The following is a 20,417-nucleotide window of genomic DNA, read 5'->3' on the forward strand; positions in this document are numbered from 1 at the left end:
ACAGAAGGAAGGGTTGTCAGGGGTTGGGGGGACAGCAGAATGGACAGTTCATGTTTCTTGGGCATAGAGCTCCCAGTCTGCAGGACAAAAGGCTCTGGGCGGACAGTGGCGATGGTTGCACAGCGATGCCGATGTACTTAACACTGTCCCACCGTACACTGAAAAATGGTTAAGATGGTCTGTGTCACATTATGTGGCTTTTAGCACAATTAATTTTTCTTATAAAAAAGACTTGCCATCCAAAGAGTATGCCCCATCTACCCTTTATCATCCCAAAGTAGCCTCTTTTCTTCTTTTTATAGTATGCATTTCTAACCTTGAAACAAAATTCTCGAGGTACCTGGGGGGCACAGTCGGTTAAGCGTCCGACTCTTGATTCCAGCTCAGGTCATGATCTCAGGGTCATGAGGTCATCCCCTGACCCTCACCCCTTGTCACTCAGCAGGGAGTCTACTTGAGAGTCTCTCTCTCCATCTCTCTCTGCTCACCCCCCACTCCTACATGCTCTCTCTCTCTCTCCCCCTCTCTCTCTCTCTCAAAACAAGTGAATAAAATCTTTAAAAAGAATCTTACTCTGTGAATTGAACTTACACTATGACATCGAGTACTGTTCTCTTTACCCTTTCTCCCCAGGAGACTTCTACCAGCCATGGTGCTCTGTCCTCACAACCATCATCCTAGGGAGGCTCAACCAGGGTCCCTCCTCCGTAACCAAGGTGCAAAAGCCAGAGGTCTCCCCCACTCTGGCACATGAGGGGACCAGCAGGAAGGCCGCCTCTCCTCGGTACCCAGACATCCCTAAGCCGGTGAAGTGGGAGGCAGGACTCTTGTTTTGGGTTGTGCTTTCAAGTTTATTAAAACACACTTGTCTGCAGCATGATACTTTAAAACCCAGCTTAATTTATAATAACCACAGCAACAACCACAGAAGCCACTTATCTTATAGCTAAGATTAATCTGTTGGTAACTCATTATATTCACAGAACCTTTATTTGCCTAAGTGTATTACTGTGGTTCCTGGATTCTATTGTTATTTTCAGCCTTGTTATTCATACCTCTATCCAGCATTCCTATTTTTATTGAGATGCCTTTTCCCTTACATTTCAGTAACGCCTTAAAGTCTGTGTTTTAGTCATGATCATAAGTCCCCCAATGGCAGGACTGATTTTCCTAATGTTACGGGAAGAGGAATACAGCAAGGGACAGAGCAAGACTAGATGGTCTCCTTGATGCCAAAGGACAATTCCGTGATGGATTGATCATTCCTGTCACATACACTGACTGTGACTGACTATTCACTCTATGTCATCTGTGATGCTGGTGCTCAGGCCACTCAGATCCAAAAGGATTAAAAGTGGAACAGCAGGGTCACCCAGATCTGGGTCTGAACCCCATTTTACTAGGTACCGTACTTAATCAGTAGCTTGTGTGAATTGGGCAGAGCTGCCATCTGGATCATTCCATAAGACAGCACCCACTTGCATTGGAATGCATGTAGTATTCACTTATATTCCCCAGCATGTAATGAATACTCAGTAAATGTTAATGGTCATCTTATCTTCCTTGGGGAGCTCATGACCTAGAGAAAGAGCCAAATCTTGAAATACTCAGACCTATGCTATGAAGGAATAGGGTAAGGGCCAGAATGTGGATGAATCATCAAAGGGTCAGACCGGCCCAAGGGAGAGGGGAGGCTGGGGCCCAGGGCTGCCTTCCAGGGAGAAGGAGCAGCATCCACCCAGGCCTGGCGCCAAGGAGGGGTGAACGTGCCAGTGCAGGAGACCCAGGTCCGACTGAGGTGCTGGTCCACAGCTTGGGCCCTGGGTGTGAGGCTGGACTGTCCATAAGGCCATTGTCAAGGGCTTGAATGCCCTCTCAAGGGATTTTGATTTTACTGTATTTTAATAGTTCTAAGACACACATTTTCCCACACATTTTATCATCTCCAGAATGCATCTTATAATCGATGCACTGTCATCAATTGCCATCATTTTTTTTCTTTTTCAGTAGTACCCCAAATTACAGTGTACTGTACAATTGGCACCTCAGATAGGATGGCACACAGTGCGGTAAAGGCCACAGGACCCAAGGCCTGAGCGGAGCAAGCTTCATGCTGCTATTGTTTCCTTTCCATTCTGCTCACTTGTTCAGCGCTGGCAAATAAATGCCCCGTTGTGCTCAGATGTAATCCAGTGCTGGTAAAGGACACAAGTCCTCCCAACTCTGAGCAGTGCTGGTCTCAGGGGGCAGCACTGGCCAGGGTCAGTCTCCACCTGCTATGAACTATCTGGCTTCAAAGAGGTGATTCCAGGGAAGAGATCTTTTGCTGTTCTCCACCTCACGGTTCTTTTGTGTGCTTCCCCAGCTCTTTGGTTTCCCCTCATTCTTTGTGCCCCTCTCCTCTCCTTTTCTGCATTGAGTAGAGCTGTCCGTAGGGCATAGTAAGGCCACAGCTCACCTGTTGTGAGGGCAGGGCCAAGGTCAAGGAGGCAGACACAGGAGAAGAACAAGCACCAGCTAATGCTGAGCTAGCTGAGGCTCATCTACAACTGGGCCACTCAGAAACCCAACCCTCCCCTCCTTTGGAGGGTGGGGCCTGTTGCCCTGCAACAGTACCCTCTGCTCTTTCCACTAGTGCTCCCCAGCATCACCTCCTCTCCTTACTTCCCTTCAGACCAGTCTGTGAAATTCATTTTTATCCAGCTTTAACTTGGGTAAGTAATTGAGAAAGGCTTGATGTAATTTTCCTTAGACACTCAACCTGTTGATTTCAACCATTCTCTGCGTGGAATCTGCTGAATCTTGAAATTTAGCTGCACCTCGGACTCGGGGTGGGACGGGGCAAGAGGAAAGGTTGTGGACAAGATCTAGAGAGTGAAGAAATCCACTTGGGATCTGTTAGGCCCAGAATCCCACTCCCACCCTTTCCCTGTGATAGCCAGGCTGGGAAGCTGAGGGTGTGCTTCCAGTCCAGATCAGTATTATTTGTTGTAGAGGATCTTTAGTGGAAGAGAACAAAAAAAGTCTTCATTATTAGGTTCAGCTTCTCTGCTAGGTTCTTTCAGTTAAGAATCATTTCAGGGCACCTGGATGGGTCAGTGATTGAGTGTCTGCCTTCAGCTCAGTTCGTGATCCTGGGGTCCTGGGATCTAGTCCCGCACTGGGCTCCCTTCAGGGAGCCTGCTTCTCTCTCTGCCTATGTCTCTGCCTCTCTTATGAATAAATTAACAAAATCTTAAAAAAAAAAAAAAAAAAAAAAGAATCACTGGAAGTTCTTTTCAGAGCTTTCAAATGAACTTCCAAATGAGAACCCGGTCTTCCAGTCTCATCACTATAAATCCTGGACACAGTCATGATATGTAATCCAGCATCTAGATTGAGTGTGGGGGCCTTTGAGTATTCTCTCCTAACCTAAAAAGATGGAAAACTCAGGTCTACTCCCTTCCAACTGCTGTATTCAAGCAGAGAGAAGAGAGAAAATTTACATTATTAAAGTTTGTTTATACATGAGCCATGCTTTCATAATTGCTACTTTTCACAAGTGGATTGCTTTTTCCTTTTTTAATCAGTGGCTTGCATAGGGTAGGCACATAATAAATACTTGTGAAGGAAGAATGAAGGAATCTCTAGTTCAATGATTTTATTAAAACACATCTCACGGGATAAAATATGGAAAACTGACCTGTGGAGTATATGATTGGGAACTGAGATTAAATTTAAGTCAAGAGATTTATTTTGTTAGATAAATTTCATAATGTATTTTACTCAAGCCGTGTGTGTGGTATGATAGGGAACAGGTTGTGTCATCTGGTCAGAATTTTCACTTACAAAAGGAGGGGTGGATAGCACATCTCTGACTTTTTGACCAGCTCTGGCATTCACGATTGTAGGGATTAATCACCTTCTTTCACTGGTTCCAGTCCCAGTTTGTCTTCTGGTCACTAAAGGGACAGGGCTGCTGCTCACCCTGTAGTTACTTGCTGATTAAGCTCCTGAGCCAGGGCAGAGCCCATATGAGGTCCTTCTCCTCCCTGGGCTTCTGGACGTTCTAAGAGAAGCTGTGTCTCATCACAGAAGGTTCTGTGGGCTTCCATTTCTCCTCATCAGCCATCACATCCCCTGAAAGATAGCTGGCGTGGAAAACAGTGATGTGGGGGTGGGAGGAGGTGTCTGTGTCCTCTTGCTAGCAGTGATGTGAGCCATCTTTCCTCCCTCATTTGGCACATGGACAGCCCAGTACCCACATGTCTCTTTAGGACGCTGCTAGGGCACAGGGATTTATCTTCCTGGGGAAAGGAAAGCACTATTTTCTTGTCCAGAGGACAGGAACTAAGTGCCAGATGAAGGAAGTGGGCAGTTGGGATCATCAGCTTCCAGGTATTTTTGAGGGCAGATCCTGTGTCTTGTTCAGTATTGTGTCCCCAGAGCCAGGCCACCCCACACCCCAATATTTACAATGTGGTTGCTAAGTAATTACATGTTGAATGCTGAGGATCATAAAGCACTCCGCCGTCCCCCTAGAAGGATATCTGGCTGTCTATAGAACACCCTCGTGTGCTTCGGAGGGTGAGGGTGTTAATCACTGAGTAAATATCCGGGTAATTACTGCACTGGCAGCCCTTTTCAGACAATTTGTCCCGAACCAGGACCAAGGTGGAGCAACTCATTCTTAGTGGTTACAATTCATCCAGTCTTGATAGCTGTTGGGCTTGGACAACTTCAGAGGTAGTGTGAGTGTGTGTGTGCGCGCGTGTGTACTCTGTGCTCCACAAAAGAAAGAAAGACTTGCATTTACTTGTGCCAGTGGATTTCAAAACCACTTGGGGGTCATAGAGTTTGGAGGGGCTTCGCTGACAATGCTAAAGTGGCTCCAAGGGCTTTGAGTTTGCTGCAGGTCCCGTGCTGGAGGCAGACGCGGCTGTCCTCACTCCCAGCCCAGGGCCACCCCTCGTGTAGGCCTCGCAGAAACTCAAAAGTTGTAAGAAGGTGCCGGCACCACAGTCTGCAGCTGGGACTCTGAGAAGGGTAGACAAAGTCCTAGCGAATTTCAGAGAGGAGCTCACACTTTGAGACGTGAATAAACAACTAGTGTCTCTACAGTACAAACATCAAGAGTGGGATGAGCAGCTGTTTTCTGAGGAAACAATGGACTTAAATTGCTCTGGGAAGGCCTCAGGGCAGACAGTCAGGAGAACTTCCCGGCTCTGTGGCCCCGCAGAGATGGGCCTACCAGCCACCGCCTCACTCACTGAGAGCGGCTTCCTGCCCTTGCAGCCCCGTGTTCTCCCGAAGGGCAAAGGAAGCCCCTTTAGTTTACCCGCCTGGAAATACGTCATAAGCCGGTCCTTGTCCACCCCCAGGCTCGGGGTCCTCAGGCTGTGAACGGAGGCAGGCTGCAGCATTCTGCATCAAGCCGGCCCAGCTGAAACCACTGAGATGACCGTGGCTGGGTTGCCCGCTTTTCAACCCTGTCACTCAAAAAGGGGCTGAACCTGCCACTACTGGGGTGCAGTTTCCTGCAGCTTTCCACAGTGACATTTATGTGTGAGAAGGGAATAAAGCACACCTTCTCCATCTGATCGCCCGTTTGCACTCATGTGCTGTGCAAGTATGAATCTGTACATCACGGGTATGCGTGCGCTGTTCCAGCCGTAGATGTTTGCACGTGCATCTGGGTATTTGCGTGAGTGTATGTGCTCCCACGGCCGGGGGACACGCGTGGACGTGGGAAGTGTGTATATAAACATGCGTGTGTACCTGCGTGTCTGGGTGCGCGAACATGCACACGTGACCCTTGTCAGGTTTGATTTCCACATCAGCCGTGGCTGATGCTCAGATACGTTCAGGTATCCACAGCACATTTGCAAATGTCCATCCCATTTTTGCTCACGCTGCTCTCCCTGCCTTTATGGGGGACGAATTGTTAAATGTTGGCAACGCAGTAAAGAGAAACTGATTTCAGTGGAATGTTCCCTTGCCCTGCAGACACATTGCCACTGCTTTTATGCAGCACATTACACCGTGGTGAAATTTAGTTAATTTTATGGTTTGTTATTACAACAGCAGAGTGGATTGAGAGAGGCAGCGTCTGTTGGCTCCATGTCCCAGATTTCCTGGGTGTGATGGGAATGAGAGCAGGAACCTCACTCAGGGGCCCAGAAGCAAAGTCAACCCAGAAGCAAAGCGGCTGCTCTAATTGGCTTTTGACTTCCGTAACTAGAGGGATCCACTGGTCAGCAGAGGCTTGGCCGCTGCCCTCACAGAGTGTATATTTTTGTCCGGGGATCAAGAGGGACAGTCGCAGAGCTACGAGAAAACAACCAAGTGATCGACAGTTTTGCTGAAAAGCAACACGTTTTGGTGGAAAGAGCTTTGCGGTCTGCAGACCCTGTGTTCAGTTCCCAGCTTTGCCAGCAACTGGCTCCTTCTCGAACCGCAATGTCTAATCCCAATTTCTGTAAAGTGGAAAGAGAGATGTCCAGGCTCTGGGGTTCCTGAGAGGCAAGCACCTGGAACATACTGGGTGTTCAGTAGTTCCCTTCCTCACTTCTCCTCTAGGAAAACTCTTCTGCTCCAGAATATCTCCAGAAGCCAGGGGAAGCCAGAGCAGAGACAGTTTCGAAACCAGACCGCGTACCAAGAGGGAAGGGAGGAAGGACACACAAGTGATTGGGCCCATAATTTCTGCACCCCCAAATCAGGACCTACATGCTGAAAACTTCAAAAGGTCTATCCTGGAAAATCTACAACAAAAACAGGTGCTGCCCAGATCAGATGCTCATCACTCAGAGTGTGAATGTGACTGGAGTCCATTAGCTCATTGAGATATATGCCATCAGGCACTCTGAATGAGGCAAAGCTATTAACATTCTTATTTATACTACTAATGAAGCTAATTAAATCTTAAATCCGAAACAGAGTTGGTGTGGACTCGAATGCTTGGAGAGCAGAAGCTGTTTCCACGAGAACATGGCTTTTCTTGTTAAATCTTCTCAGCTGGGTCCTTGGATCCCACCACCAATGATAGGGCAAGCAGATGACAAAGAATATGTCAGCCCTGCTATCGTTCCTCCAAGGTCTGGCAGCTTCTTCCATGGACTGGGAGGCTGTTCATCTCTCTACGTGTCACTCCTTCTTTCTCAGCAGACCATAGCTCAGCAGCTCCTATAGGTCCTGCACAAGCGTCATGTGTTGGCTGGGGCAGACCTCACTTCCCTCCCACAGTGGGGGAGACAGCTTTGAGAGGAGGTGACAAAACAAAGACTTCTAGATTCAGGTGCTTGGGTTCACTTTCATTCCCCCATTGGCTCAGTGTCTCATCTTTGGCGAGTTTCTTCTTCAGGAGGTTTCCTTGCTTGTCCTCTCTTGGAAGAGCTCTGGGCACACTAAGAATCTATAAAGTTGTGTTCTCTGAAGGTTTGGGTGAAAGGACAAACAACGATACCTTTGTTTCCTGAGTGGAAATGAAGCATTTCATGGTTAGTGTCAGAGCCCATCATTTTAATATAGGGTGGCCTTGAGCTTTAATGCTAAAAAAAAAAAAAAAAAAAAAGTTTCTATTTTGGCCCAGGAAGCCCCAGAATGAAAGTATTTGAAAACCACCAAACAAGGCTGACTCATTTAAGGAGCATTAACTCACGTGCTGTGGGGCAGCAGGGGGAGGAGGGCAGGGCTTAGAGATGAACATCCTCTGGAGGAGGATGCAGCCTTCTGAGTCATGGCATCAGAGAATAATTAGATTTGGGTGATTTTAGCAATCACTAAACCAACCCTCTTATTATAGAAAAAGGGAACACTGTTGATTTAGTGTTCTCCCTCCAGACTCAAAATACTCTTATTGTTCATTATCCCCAGTCCTAACTTTTGATAAAGCTCGTGGAAGAGGCCAAAGAGAACCGGTCATTCATGAAGACTATGCTCGGGGAATAAGGTCTTGTGAGTCACTGGACCACAGATTGGGGGCAAGGGATGATGAATTTTCAAAAGATTAAAAAGCAGCATGTTGGCCTTCATAATAACACTAGCTGAATATAATGTATTTTTTAAAATTATCTTGAAGCAGTCAAGATTTTTCCAGTGCTAAGAGCAAACATTAACCTGTCGATGTTAATGGGTAGACATCTGGTTAATAGAAAGATCGGGTAACTAGAAAAACAAAAGCAATGTCTGGTATTGAATTCTTTTTCGAGGTGTTTTGTGATCTGGCTTATTTTACAATCAGAAGATGAGACTTTACTGAATCCCCTGTTACATTCCCATTCAATCCTGAGGTCCAAGGCATTGGTCAGCAAGGTCTCAGAGGGTGGGTTTGAAGAAATGTTAGGAAGAGCATTTCCCCTGCAGCCCACTATATCCATGAATGGGAGAAGGGCGTAGGACACCCCCCTTTCACTCTTGCTTAACCCACAAAGTCCAACTCTGATTCTGGCCCTAAGAGAATGAGTAGTTCCTAAATCTTGACTTCCTCACTGTTTTCAACTGAGCCACACAATCTGAGGTGCCATTTTCTAAAGCACCATAAAACACCAGAGAACAACTCGTACGTAGCCCAAGGTCTTTACTTCCGTTTAAATGTGAGCAGTGAGACTTCTCTGGGCAAAATAATAATAATAATAATAATAATAATAATAGAAGAAGAAGAAAAGAAAAAAGAAACAAGACTGCTTTTGGCTCTTTGCCACTTCAGTGTTTTACATTCGGCCACAAGAATTCCATTAAAGATATGCTGCATAGTGTAAAAAAAAAAAAAAAGAAGTTACAGATGTTATAAAATCATCACGATGATCAAATGCAATTTAATTAGTGTACCAACAGTGGCTAAATTATGTGTACAAAACACCACTATGCTCAAAGCACCTTACGAACAGGGAAGAATTAGGTCCTATAGGACCCCAGAGAGGGGAGTTGAGTTCTCTCCCTGTAGGAGAGAAGAAGAAACAGAGGGGCTGGCAGAGGGAGTGAGTTTCTGTGCCATGCCAACATCTGGCCCTCCTGCAAAGTGCTGTTGCTAGTGCTTATGTGGCAAGGCAGGATGGTGGCAGCGTCTTGGACAATGTCTTACTAGCAAGTCCCCGCAGGGCTCCCAGGAAGCCGGTCATTGTGCTGCTTCTCCTCACTGGAGGGGAGACATGCTTCCCTCTGGCTGCTTTGTTCTCTGGGATCCCCAAGCCTTGACTCTCAGCTCTCCAAGCCTAGGCGCCTCCTTGAAGACACCCCACCGTGGTCACGTCCCTCCAGCAGCTGAGGACCAGGCACAATTAGGCAGCCCAGTGAGCTCCAGCCACACCTGCTCTCCCTGCGGGACTGTTAGCAGTGGGAACCTGTGAGGAGTTGGGGGAGGGGAGCCTCCCCTTCCGCAGCCTCCCCTGGCACCAACCCTTGCCTAGGTCACAGTTGCTTGGTGCTTGTTGCTACCTTCCCACCTCCCTAGTTTTCTTCTTCTTCCTCCTTGCTGAGGATCCAGGGGAGCACCAGCTCTGGGCTGGGAGCAGGTGCAGGATGGGGAGGAGCTAGGGGAGCCCATTATCACTCTGCACACACGTAGCCTAATTAGCATCAGCCGGGAGTCCTGGCAACAAGATGGTGCTGTGGACCCCCACCCCACACACTCCCCACCAGCCACACCCAGGGCGGGCTGCTGTGGGGAAACACGCAGACATCTGCCCATCCTGATTTCAAACCACAGAATTGGCAACTGGTAATGTCCTTTGAGGTCATCAAAGATGATGACTTTTAAATTGTGGCATGAGACCCATTAATGTGTCATGAAAGCAATTTAGTGGGTCGCAACCATCATTTCTAAGAAGAGAAGCTAGCAGAATGCATGTCACCTATCAATGAGACTTTTCCTTCCGTTGTCTAGGAGCGTGTGTGTCCTGGGTTGAGATGTACTTGTGTGATGGTAAGTCTCAAAGAAAAAGCTGGAAAAAGGCATGGCAGCTCAGTCCCACTTCCTTCTGCTCTGGTTTCTCTCCAGGCTCCCTGAGCCCTTGAGAACCATCCAGTATGCAAAGATTTCTGTTGGAGGAAGTGCCTCAGCTCCATTGGCAAGCTCGTCCTGGTTTCAGGAACGCTCCCCACTTCCAACAAGTTCTTCCCTGCTGTCTTGCCTGAATACCAGTCAACACCGTTTCTCTTACTTGGTTCTAGACATCTTACCACCCTTCATGTAATAATCCCTGATTAAATTCTCCCCGTGAGGAGTTTAGAAATCCCAGCTCCTCAGGTGAAGAACTGGGCACACTTTCCATAGGTGACATCTCCCCTTGCCACTGGCTTTTTTCTTGACACCATCTCAGCTACCCTTGAATGAGGCCCTTGCTACAGTTAAACAAGACTGGGATGAAGATGTTCTTGCTCCAAACACAGCCATCAAGACCAGAGGTCACAGAGGACAGTGGCAAGGAGAGGAGCCTCCTGAGTTCAGAGTGGACCAGGTCACAGGAATGGAATAGGGAAAGGCTGTGTCCCAGGCAGGTATCAGCCGAAGTCTCAACCTAAATGACGAGAATGTGTATTCCTAGCCTGCGGGTCTCAGTCATTATGTGCGAAGAATGGTGATGGACACAATGGTTTCCATCCAATCCCTTCAAAGGTAGGGAGAGGGAAGAGTCAGGGATTCCAGAGGCTTTTATAATATTCACTTAATCAACAATTAACTTGTCAGTAAAATGTGAGCACTTGGGGGCACCTGGGTGGCTCAGTCGGTGAAGTAGCCAATTCATGATTTCAGCTCAGGTCATGATCTCAGGGTCCTGGGATTGAGCCCCGTGTTGGGCTCCTCACTCAGTGTGAAGTCTGCTTGAATCTCTCTCTCTCTCTTCTCTCTCTCTCTCTCTCCCTCTGTCCCTCCCATAAATAAATAAATAAAATCTTTAAAAACAATGTGAGCGCTTGAAGGAAGTTCAGGAACATCTATGTATATTTCAGAGAAGGTACACCTACTGCCCACTGGAGTTTAGTGCCTTGACCGGGGTCACCCAGAATTCTGTGGCTGAGGAGGATCTAGAACCCAGATCTCAGTGCTCAAGCGCGTCTTCCACTCTCCCTGGATCCTTGACTGTTGCTACTGGCTCTGGTGGCACTACTTCTCCTGTAGGAAAAGGAGAGTGGGACCCATAGTCCTCTCCCCGTGGGACGTTATTGCACATAGTTGGAGGCACGTGGCCATCACTTCATCCAATAGTGGTGCCTGGGCCCATGGGATGGGGAGCTGGTGCTTTGGAACATCTGAAGGGGAAGCATAGAAGGAGAAAGCCTGAGAGCAATGGCCACACATTATTACGATGAGAGAAATACTGTAAACTTGAGGTTATTACTTTTATCATTGTTATTATTAGATTTAATGGCTGAGTGAGCAGTTCACTTGGCCCTAATAGAAAATTGGTCCTGACAGCTCTCCATAACCACGAGATCTGGGGAAAGGCGATTGCAAGAAGTGCTCTCACCTTTGCTGGGGCGGGAAATGCGCAAGGCTCAGATGTGATGGCCCAGGTGCCCGAGCAGCAGAGCAGAACATCTTGCCCCTTCCCTGGCCTGTGGCTCTAGGCAGGAAGGGGTGAGGGCAGGGAGGCTGGAGGCCCCAGTGACCCTTGGCAGAGGCAAGCACTCTGTCCTTGGCAAAGGCAAGGTCAGTAAGGTTCAGTGGCTGGGCTGGGAGAGACCCCCATATCCATCTTCTTTCCACTCTCAGCTGAGCCCCTTAGGACTGTATCTCTGCCTCCCAATTGCTCTTCTGTGATATTAATTTGTGGTTGTATTCATTCCTGCTGTTATTATACAGCTAGGTGATGCAGAACAAAGCCTCTCATTAACATGGCCAAGGAGCTGTTGCTACTGCCAGGGTTGACCCCCTCCCCATCCCCACCCAGTCCCACCCCAATCTCCACTCTGTCTTGGCTGGAACAGAGCCTTGAACCTTGGAAAATGACTGATGGATCCTGAGACCCAGACAGCAATTCAGAAGCCAAAGGTGGCTGGGAAATCTCAGTAAAAGGAACAGCTTTGCTCTGTCACTGCCCTTGGCTGCCCTTCCCCTTTATTAAAAAATAAAAAAGTGTATGATACTCTAAAGCACCACCTGTTACCCCTTATGACAGGTGTCTTGAGCTGCTTTTGTGATGAGCAGAGAGGCCTGCTGCATCAGGTCACATTCGCAAGGTGACTGCCAGGGTCAGTGGTGCTATGTGATCTTGGACATATCCCCCCACTTAAGCCCAGTCGACCCATGACCCGGGTCAAACCCACAGCCCAGCTCCGGCACTCAGCCCCCTACCCACCATATCACTCGCCTAAGGGTGTCCATGGGAACCACTCACCTCTGCACAGCCAAATACTGGCACAATTTGGGACTGGAAAGATTCCCAGGTGGGAGTCCCTGGCACACCAACTTCTTTACGTTTTTACATTTTAAAGTGTGCCATAAAGAAATACTCAGGACTGCTACTGGGCAGAAGGCACGTTTTATTTCTAAGGACTGAGGACATTTCCCACCCTTTCTCTGCCTGTCCCCTCTGCATTGTTCAGTGTAAGTGGGTCATATTTCACTCTGAGTGGTGATTCCTGGAAAGCGTGAAGCTCCGTTCTGATGGTTTTTCCGCCACTGTGAGACTATTGATTAAATCCCGGTGGCTGTCCCTGATGCCCTGATAGGAGGTGGCCAGCACTGCTAAGGTCTCCCCTCCTGGATTCACTTCATCTGGACCACCTCTCCAGCATCCTCGGCTCAGCCACACTGAATGCCTCGCTGTTGCCCAAACACCCCTGGTCTTTGCACATACTGTTCCTTAAATTAAACTGTTCCCTCTCTTTTCTCTTGGCAGAATGTCCACTCATTCCTTAGGAACCAGCTCAAGGACATCTGCTCTGTGACCCCCTCTCCTGACCTCCTGGTGCCCATGGCACCTTCTAGATTCCGACTATAGCCCTCAACACACAATGCAAAGCTCCCCTTGAAAGAGTCAGGTCCCATTGACGTTATTTGTAAGCTCAAAAAAATATCTGTTAAATGAATGACTAGAAACCTTTCATCACAGGGGTCAGAGTGAGTGGGTGAAGGTCACCAAATAACAGATTCAGGGGCAGTGGGACTAGAATTTGGGAACCCTGATTCTCAGGTAGGGTCCCATCCATCTATCATCAGATTTCCTGAGTGCATCCAGAGGCCAGGAGCCAACTCATTTTTATCTCCATGTCCTGTGATCCCTTGAGAATGGCTGGTGCAGAGGGATTTGAATCGTTATTATTTCGGTAATTAAAAACAACCCATGAAGCTAGAGGCCCATGATGCAAACAAGGAAAAGCAGCTGGAACTGGCTCCAGGCTCTCAGGCGATGCTGCCACAATTGAGGGTCATGCTTAACCGATTTTCTCTGCTTTCCATCAAGGCAGGGTGTGACAGTCCCTGGATCCTCGGGACGTGGGGCCACAGCAGGAGGACAGGCAGGCATTGGGATGAGCACCCTTGGGCGGAATCTTGTGGAGACACTCTCTAAAGGAGCTCACTATCTCCTTGTGAATGAGGGAAACACATGCGAAGACATAAAAATATACTGAGAGTCAGACTCAGGCCTGGGGTGAGAGGATCATGATGGTGGTGTTCCCAAAGAGTAGGGGACACTCCAGGGTGGGTCTGGGGTGAATGCTGGAAAGATAGGATTGGAGCTGGATTCAAGGGATAGACTCTACCTGCAGTGAGGGGCAGCGTGGGGGCATTTAGACGCGGCCTAGAGGTTCCTCGAATGGGGTGACAGCAAGGTATCCTTGGAGCAGAAGTTCTCAGACTTGGGTGTGCATGGGACCAGCTGGGGCCTGTTACAGCCCGCGCTGCTGGATCGGCCGCTAGAGCTCCTGATTCTGGGCTGGGGTGGGTCTGAGAACTTACCTTTTGAATAAAGCACGGGGTACTGGTGCCGCTGGCCCCAGAACCCCGGTTTGAGAACTGCCGCGAGCTCCCCCTGGGAATAGGGCCCTGCGGATCTCTGGCCAGGTGTGGCATCCCCCCACGGTTGGGTCGTGAGCAAAGACAACCTCTCCTCATCTGCAAAACGGTGTCCCCACTCTTAGTTAGAGTTGCCGTGAGCGTGACACGAAATAACGCAAGTAGCAAAGCTGATGGCTCTTGTCTGAGATAGCCAGTGAGGTGTCCACAGGGAAACCCGGTTCGGATCCCCGCTCTTCTCCCGTCCCTGGAGTCCACCGTCTCGTAAGAATGGGCAGCGGGTGGCCCAGGGGGGAAGGGGAGGGCCTCTCTGCGGGCCAGGAGGGTGGAACCTGCATCCCGGGGAGCGCGCTCCCGTGAAAAGCCATCCCCGCTGAGGGCTGTGTCCCTGCCCATGGTCATCAGGAGCCCTCCTTCTCCGCGGGATGCAGGGGGTGAAGGGCTTGATGGGACCTGACCCCCTCCGACAGTGGGTGCTGGCGGCAGCCGAGCGGAGGGTGGAAGTGTAGTGTGTGTCCACACGGCGGGCAGCTGGCTCGGCGCTGAGGCTCATGCCCAGGCCACACCCTGGGATGTGGCGCCGAATCCAGCACTGGCTTCTCGACACCTGCTCTCTGCTCTGTGCGCCCCCTCCCCCGACGCCCAGCCCAGCCGCGGGGGCCCGCTCTCCCATGCATGTCCTGCTTGCCCAGGGGATGCCAGCAGTGCGAAGCGAGGGGCCCCCTTGGGGGAGCCTTAGGGTCCCTACTGGGTGGGCTGTGGAGGTTCAGGTGGGTGGTGGGTGTGAAGTGACGTGGGGGAGGTGACAGGGACCAGTGCCGGTGAGGTGCGTGTTCCCCAAATGCCGGGGACATGGTGGCCGTCTCCTACCAGCTGACTCAGGAGGTCTCCCTGAGCCCACCTGCCCCTGAGGGCTGCGGCCGGGAGCTGTTCCTTTCTGGAGTGTTCTTCCGGCTGCTGTGGTGCTGGGGACTCCTGGATGGCGCAGAATGCTCTGGATGCTGCCGGCTTTCCCTGGTGCCTGGGGACTCTGCAGGGCAGATCGGGCAGAGAACGCGGCCTCTCTAGTTCTTCCCTCCCGTTCGGCTCCCATGAAGTCCTAAGGGGTTTTTGCCCTTCGCTGTCTCCGAGGCCAGGACTCTGCTGAACCTCCTGGCTTCTGGGAATAGTCTGCCCCAGAGTCAAGCCCCCCTGGCCTCTGGTGCCTTCACACGGCCCACGGACCAGAGGTAGGGGGTGCGGAGCAGGATGAGGCGGCCACCCCCATGCCGCCCACGCTCCAGCATCTGGCACAAAACACTCCTTTTGTCCTGCCCTCCCCCAAACCTATAAACCTCAGTGATGTCGTGATGGAGACTTGGTGGGGAGGAGGGGGGAGGGGGGAGGGTGTCATGGGCCAAGAGGATCAGAAATGCAGCTGAGGAGGTGACTCAAAATAGCTCATGGAGAACAGGCTTCTGCTTGACAGGCTGACAAGGATGTGCCTGGAGCCAAACACTCCTCTTTGAATGCTCTGTCTCCTTCTAATTATGGATCTGTCAGGAGGAAGAAAAGCCAGTGCCCGCCCGACCCCAGTGACCCTTCACTTAACTTGGAGACGAAGAAGGGAAGCTCAACCCCCATCGGCAAGGCCAGACACCTCACTGGGAAGACATCTGCCCACCCCCGACCCTTCCATGGGGACCGGAAGTTCTCTTTGCCCGAGCCACTGGCTTCTTTCCAGATGGATAAGAGAGGTCACCTGTGTCCCCAAGCAGGGACAAGTCTCCCTGTTCTTAGGGCCTAGTAGGAAGAGTGAGGACATCCTCCTCATCCAACAGGTGGATGAGGAGGCTGGTCCACAGAGGACTTGCTAGAAAGTTGTCTGCCATCAGGGACTTCATTATAAGGTTTGTTAACTTTTATATGAAAATTCTTTTTAGAGGTTTTAAATTTAGTATAATTTGATGAGTAAATCACAGAGTCAACACTGTACCTTCTTCACACAGAGCATTCTCTTGGTGTCCTGAGGACCTAGAGTATAGCAAAGCCTCCGTGCATGCGTTTCAACGAGTGACTGACTCTGGTGTTACAAGGATGACTCGTGAAACGCATTCAGGGAAGGCCTCACTTTCCAGTCAAGCAGGCTGTAATTTTGATCTTGTTCTGGAAGAATTTATCACTTCAGGAGATTTAGGGGTAGAGGTGGGGATGAGGGTGATCAGTAGAATTTGCTAATTAGCAGTTATAATCTTCCTTGATTCTTCCAGATAAAAGCTCATCAAAATATATACATATATAAATATGTCCACGTGTGTGTGTGTGTGTTTATGCAACTGACTCATCTCTAGGCACTTCTAACCTAGACTGCAGCTTTGCCTCAGAGTGCCAAATTATGGTTTGTGGACCCCAGGGGCCATCCTTGGAGTGTGGGTGGTGTGGGCTCAGCAAACCTAGTCTCCTCCCTACCTCCCTTCCTCCTTCTTTCATTCTGTCCTCACCCCCTTCTGCCACAAGACTTCTTGAGAACCCACTTCGTGCCAAGCACTGGGCACAGATCCTGGAGGAGCAGCAGGGACTCAGACTGTTCCTGCCTTCAGCAGGTTCACATTCTAGCAAGGGAGACAAGCAGCATTCATCTCAGGTTGCGTTTCCAGAAAAATTAGACTGGGCGAGGGAATGGTGATGTCTTAAGGGGATGGAAGTCATTAGAGTTGGAAGTGTCAGAGAACGCCTCTCTGGGGAGATGACATTTGATAAAAGGACTTGTAAGAAGTCAGGGAGCAGTCACGTGATGTTCTCTGGGAAAGCATCCCAAGTGGACAGAGTGGTCCTGAGGCAGAAAGCGAGGTATGGGCAAAGAGGCGCTAGAGAGATGGAAGTGAAGTGAGCAAGCAGGAGAGTGGGGTGCGTGAGAATGGGGAGCGGGTCACAGAGGCCACTAAAATGCCTGCTAATCATTATTCAAGAGCTTCCAGGCATTTGATTCCAGGATTTATTAATCTGGGTTCTACAGGAGAAACAGAACCAATAGGAGAAGTAGATAGATTACGGATGGATGGATGGATGGATGGATGGATGGATGGATGGATGGAGATTTATGATAAGGAATTAGCTCACATGATTATGGAGGCTGAAAGGTCCCGCATTCTGTAGGCAGCAATCTGGAGAGCCAGGAGAGCCACTGATGCAGTTTTCAGTCCGTACCTGATTCTGAAGCCAGGAGAAGACTGATGTCCCAGCTTGAAGACAGGTGGAGTGAGAAAGTTCTCTTCCCCCGCCTCTTTGTTCTACTCAGGGCTTCACCAGAACAGAGGAGGCCCACTCATGTTGGGGAAGGCAGTCTGCTGAGTCAGTCTACCCCTTCAGTGGTAATCGCCCGGAAACCCCCTCACAGACATGCCCTGAATGTCTGACCACGTATCTGGGCACCCTGTGGCCCAGCAAGTTGACACCTGAAATTAACCATCGCACAAGGCGGTGCAACTCAAGGTCTGTAGAACAGAAAAGAGACTGGGTGCTGGGGCTAGGGAGGACCGCTGTGTCAGAGAAGCTGGCTTCTGTGCACCTGCTGCCTTTCAGGCTCTGAGGGCTTTGCACACCTGTGTCCACCCTGCCCCATTTACATGGCCATCTCCAACATCCACGATGCCTGCTGGGCCTCCTTGTACTCGTCTCTTAGGGCCACTGTAACAAAGTGCCATAAAGTGGGTGGCTTGAAATGGCAAACATGTATTGTCACACAGTTCTGGAAGCTAGAAGTCTAAAAACCAAGGTCTCCACGGGGCCACGCTCTCTCTGAGACTCTAGGTGGAGCCCTCCTTGCCTCTTCTGAGCTCCTGATGGCGGCCATCTGTCCTTGGCATTCCATGGCTCACAGCTGCATCACTCCAATCTCTGCCTCCACTGTCACATGGTGTTTTCCTCTCTTATAAGGATACCAGGAATACTGGATTAAGGCCCACACGAATAACCACATCTCATCCCAATCACATCTGCACAGCCCCTAGTTCCAAAGAAAGCCACCTTCATAACTACTAAGGGTTAGGACTTCAACATATCTTCTGGGCAGGCACATAATCCAACCTGTAACCCCTGTCTTCCTGAGCCTCCCAAAGGAGCCAGACACTTGGCCAGAGTGGCCTTGATGATTAAAATTTCAAGAATTCCACAGCCATCTTCCAGTTACCAACAAATCCACTGACTATCACTGGCCAGGCACCTCGAAGCTATCTTTGTAGCTTTGGGGCATCCTTGCTCGTACCCCAAACCCAGGAGAGGTTTTAGGCATCCTGGAAACTACTCTGAGAAGTTGGGTGGTTAAATCAGAAGGACAGAATGGATGTTTCTTTCTTCTCCTGGGATGAGCTGAGGGTTACCTTGAAGCTGGGGGCAGGTGCCTCGGCTGCCATGAGAGTGTTGTGGGTGGTTTGCCAGTCGGAGGTCCCCCCAAAAAGTAAATTCCAACTGGAGAAGAGAAGGCTACTGCCCTGTTTTGTTCTCTATGGAGGGTTTGAGTTCTTGATATTAATCTTTTCCCCCCAAGGACATGAGAAAGGCTCATAAGTTGGAGTCTGATTCCTGTCACCCATCACCCAACGCTCAGCCACCTTTCCAGGAATCTGTGATGCTTATGTTTGGGCAGAATTTGGTTCTCATCCATTTTTCCAGTGCCCCTGCCATCCTGTAGCACCCAGAGAAAATCCTGTCAGGATAAATGCTGGCTTTAGGCATCTCTTCCATTAGCCCCAGGGAAAGGCAGTTTAATCTGCAAAATTACTTTAAAGTTACCAAGAGGGCTCTCCAATTCTGAACATTTTTAATAGCCACCACTCATTCCTTTCCCAGTGCAAAGAAGAGATTTATTCTGGCCAGCTTATCCCAAGTAAATCTTGGGTATCTCAGTTTTACATTTTAACGAGAAACAAGCACTTTATAATAACCGCTCAGATTAAACTCCAGCATACTTTCAAACCATTAACCTGGAAGGAATTGTAACGATAAATTAAACATATTAATGAAGCTGTACTACAAGCTCAAAATTTGTTAGGTAAATTGTAGCATTATTAACAACCAACTTGACTTATCACAATCTATCATTGGAGGGAAATGAACTAAAACAGTGATTACATGACATGCAAACCCCGCTGGAATAAATGAAAACAGAAATGATTGTTAACAGCAAATGCAAATCTGTTGGGACATTTTCATGTGAGTGTCAAACCTAGCAGATCTTTTACATTTTTCTTTTTAGTCCTTTCTGCCTTCCCCTCCTCTTTCCAACCCCTCCATCCCCTTCACTCCTCTCTTAGGAGGATCTGAGGGTCGATTTGGGGTTTATTGGTCCATATACTTGTCTTCAGTTCTGCACTCACTTTGCAGAGAGAGCCTAGTTTCTGCACACGGTGTAACCCCCTCTGGGCACCTGTTACCCGTTGTTTGCAGACGCTGTGATTATTGGTACCTGAATTACTTTGCACCCGGGTAGGACTGCAGAATCTTACACGCTTGGAGAAACCTTGGAGATACGAGGTCCTCACTTCCACATAAGGGAGTGAAGGAAGGCACAGAAGGTGACATGTGTTCTGATAGCCACCCAGATACGAAAGTGGCAAAAAAACAGAAGTTGCCAAGTGACACATCTGCACATGAGACCACACATTTCTCAATCCTGGGCTCAGGGCTTCAGATGGACCCTGGTCACAGTCTGAGGGTGGTCCATGCTATAGTGGCCCAGCAGGGGCACAACCACCCGTGGCCCAGGGGAGTCCCTGGAGCACTAAGCCCCTGCACGGCAGAGCCCTTGCCCAGGCAGCGGTTCTGGCCAACCTACTCCGGAGTGTCTGCCTAGAATTGTCCTGGGACATTGCAAGAGAACCTGGCCAAGCCTCTGGGTTGACTCAGTGTTGACAGCTTTGCTTTTACTGCCTTGTCACAGTCTTTGGGGTTACTGATGCCCAACTCCTCAGATCACTGTGAGGACTGGATGAGATGGCACCTGGACAGTCCACTTTGCAAAACTACAACCTAAGCAGACAGCATAGTGTCATGGTAATGATTGCCGGCATATCAACACACCTCATCGTCACATTGTCTGAGGAAGAATTAAGTACAAAGTACTTTCTTCCACCATCAGCCCCTCCCCCTACCCAGCATAGGTAAACTAAGGCCATTCCCCAATGGGGAGGGGATGAGAGATGCGGCAATGTTGGGATGTAGGGAGAAGGGGAGGAGGGGAGGAGGGGGTGAGGGAGAAGAGGAGTCAGTTGGGAAAGAAAAGCAGCTGCAAGAGAGAGGAGATGCTTGTGCTGTTTCTGCTGGAGCAAGTCTCAGCCTTTGTGGTTGGCCAGCTTAGCCCAGCTGCCAGGAGCCTGCAAAGCCAGCGGGTGGAGAATACAGGTCCTCGGCTTTGGAACCAGGGCTGTGGAGGCAGGCAGACAGGGTGGTGGCAACCACAGTGCTAGAATCCTGGACTCTCCTGATGACTCTCCTCAACCCC

At 49.6% G+C, this 20,417-nt stretch overlaps 1 protein-coding gene across 1 annotated transcript in view; it reads left to right on the forward strand.

The window, feature by feature from the left end:
- Positions 1-20,417, forward strand: part of PLXNA4 (plexin A4) — a 426,671-nt gene that overhangs the window by 223,535 nt on the left and 182,719 nt on the right. The window lies entirely within an intron of this gene.

This window comes from Canis lupus, chromosome 14, assembly GCF_003254725.2.
Source record: "Canis lupus dingo isolate Sandy chromosome 14, ASM325472v2, whole genome shotgun sequence".
In the NCBI taxonomy this organism is placed as follows: domain Eukaryota; kingdom Metazoa; phylum Chordata; class Mammalia; order Carnivora; family Canidae; genus Canis; species Canis lupus.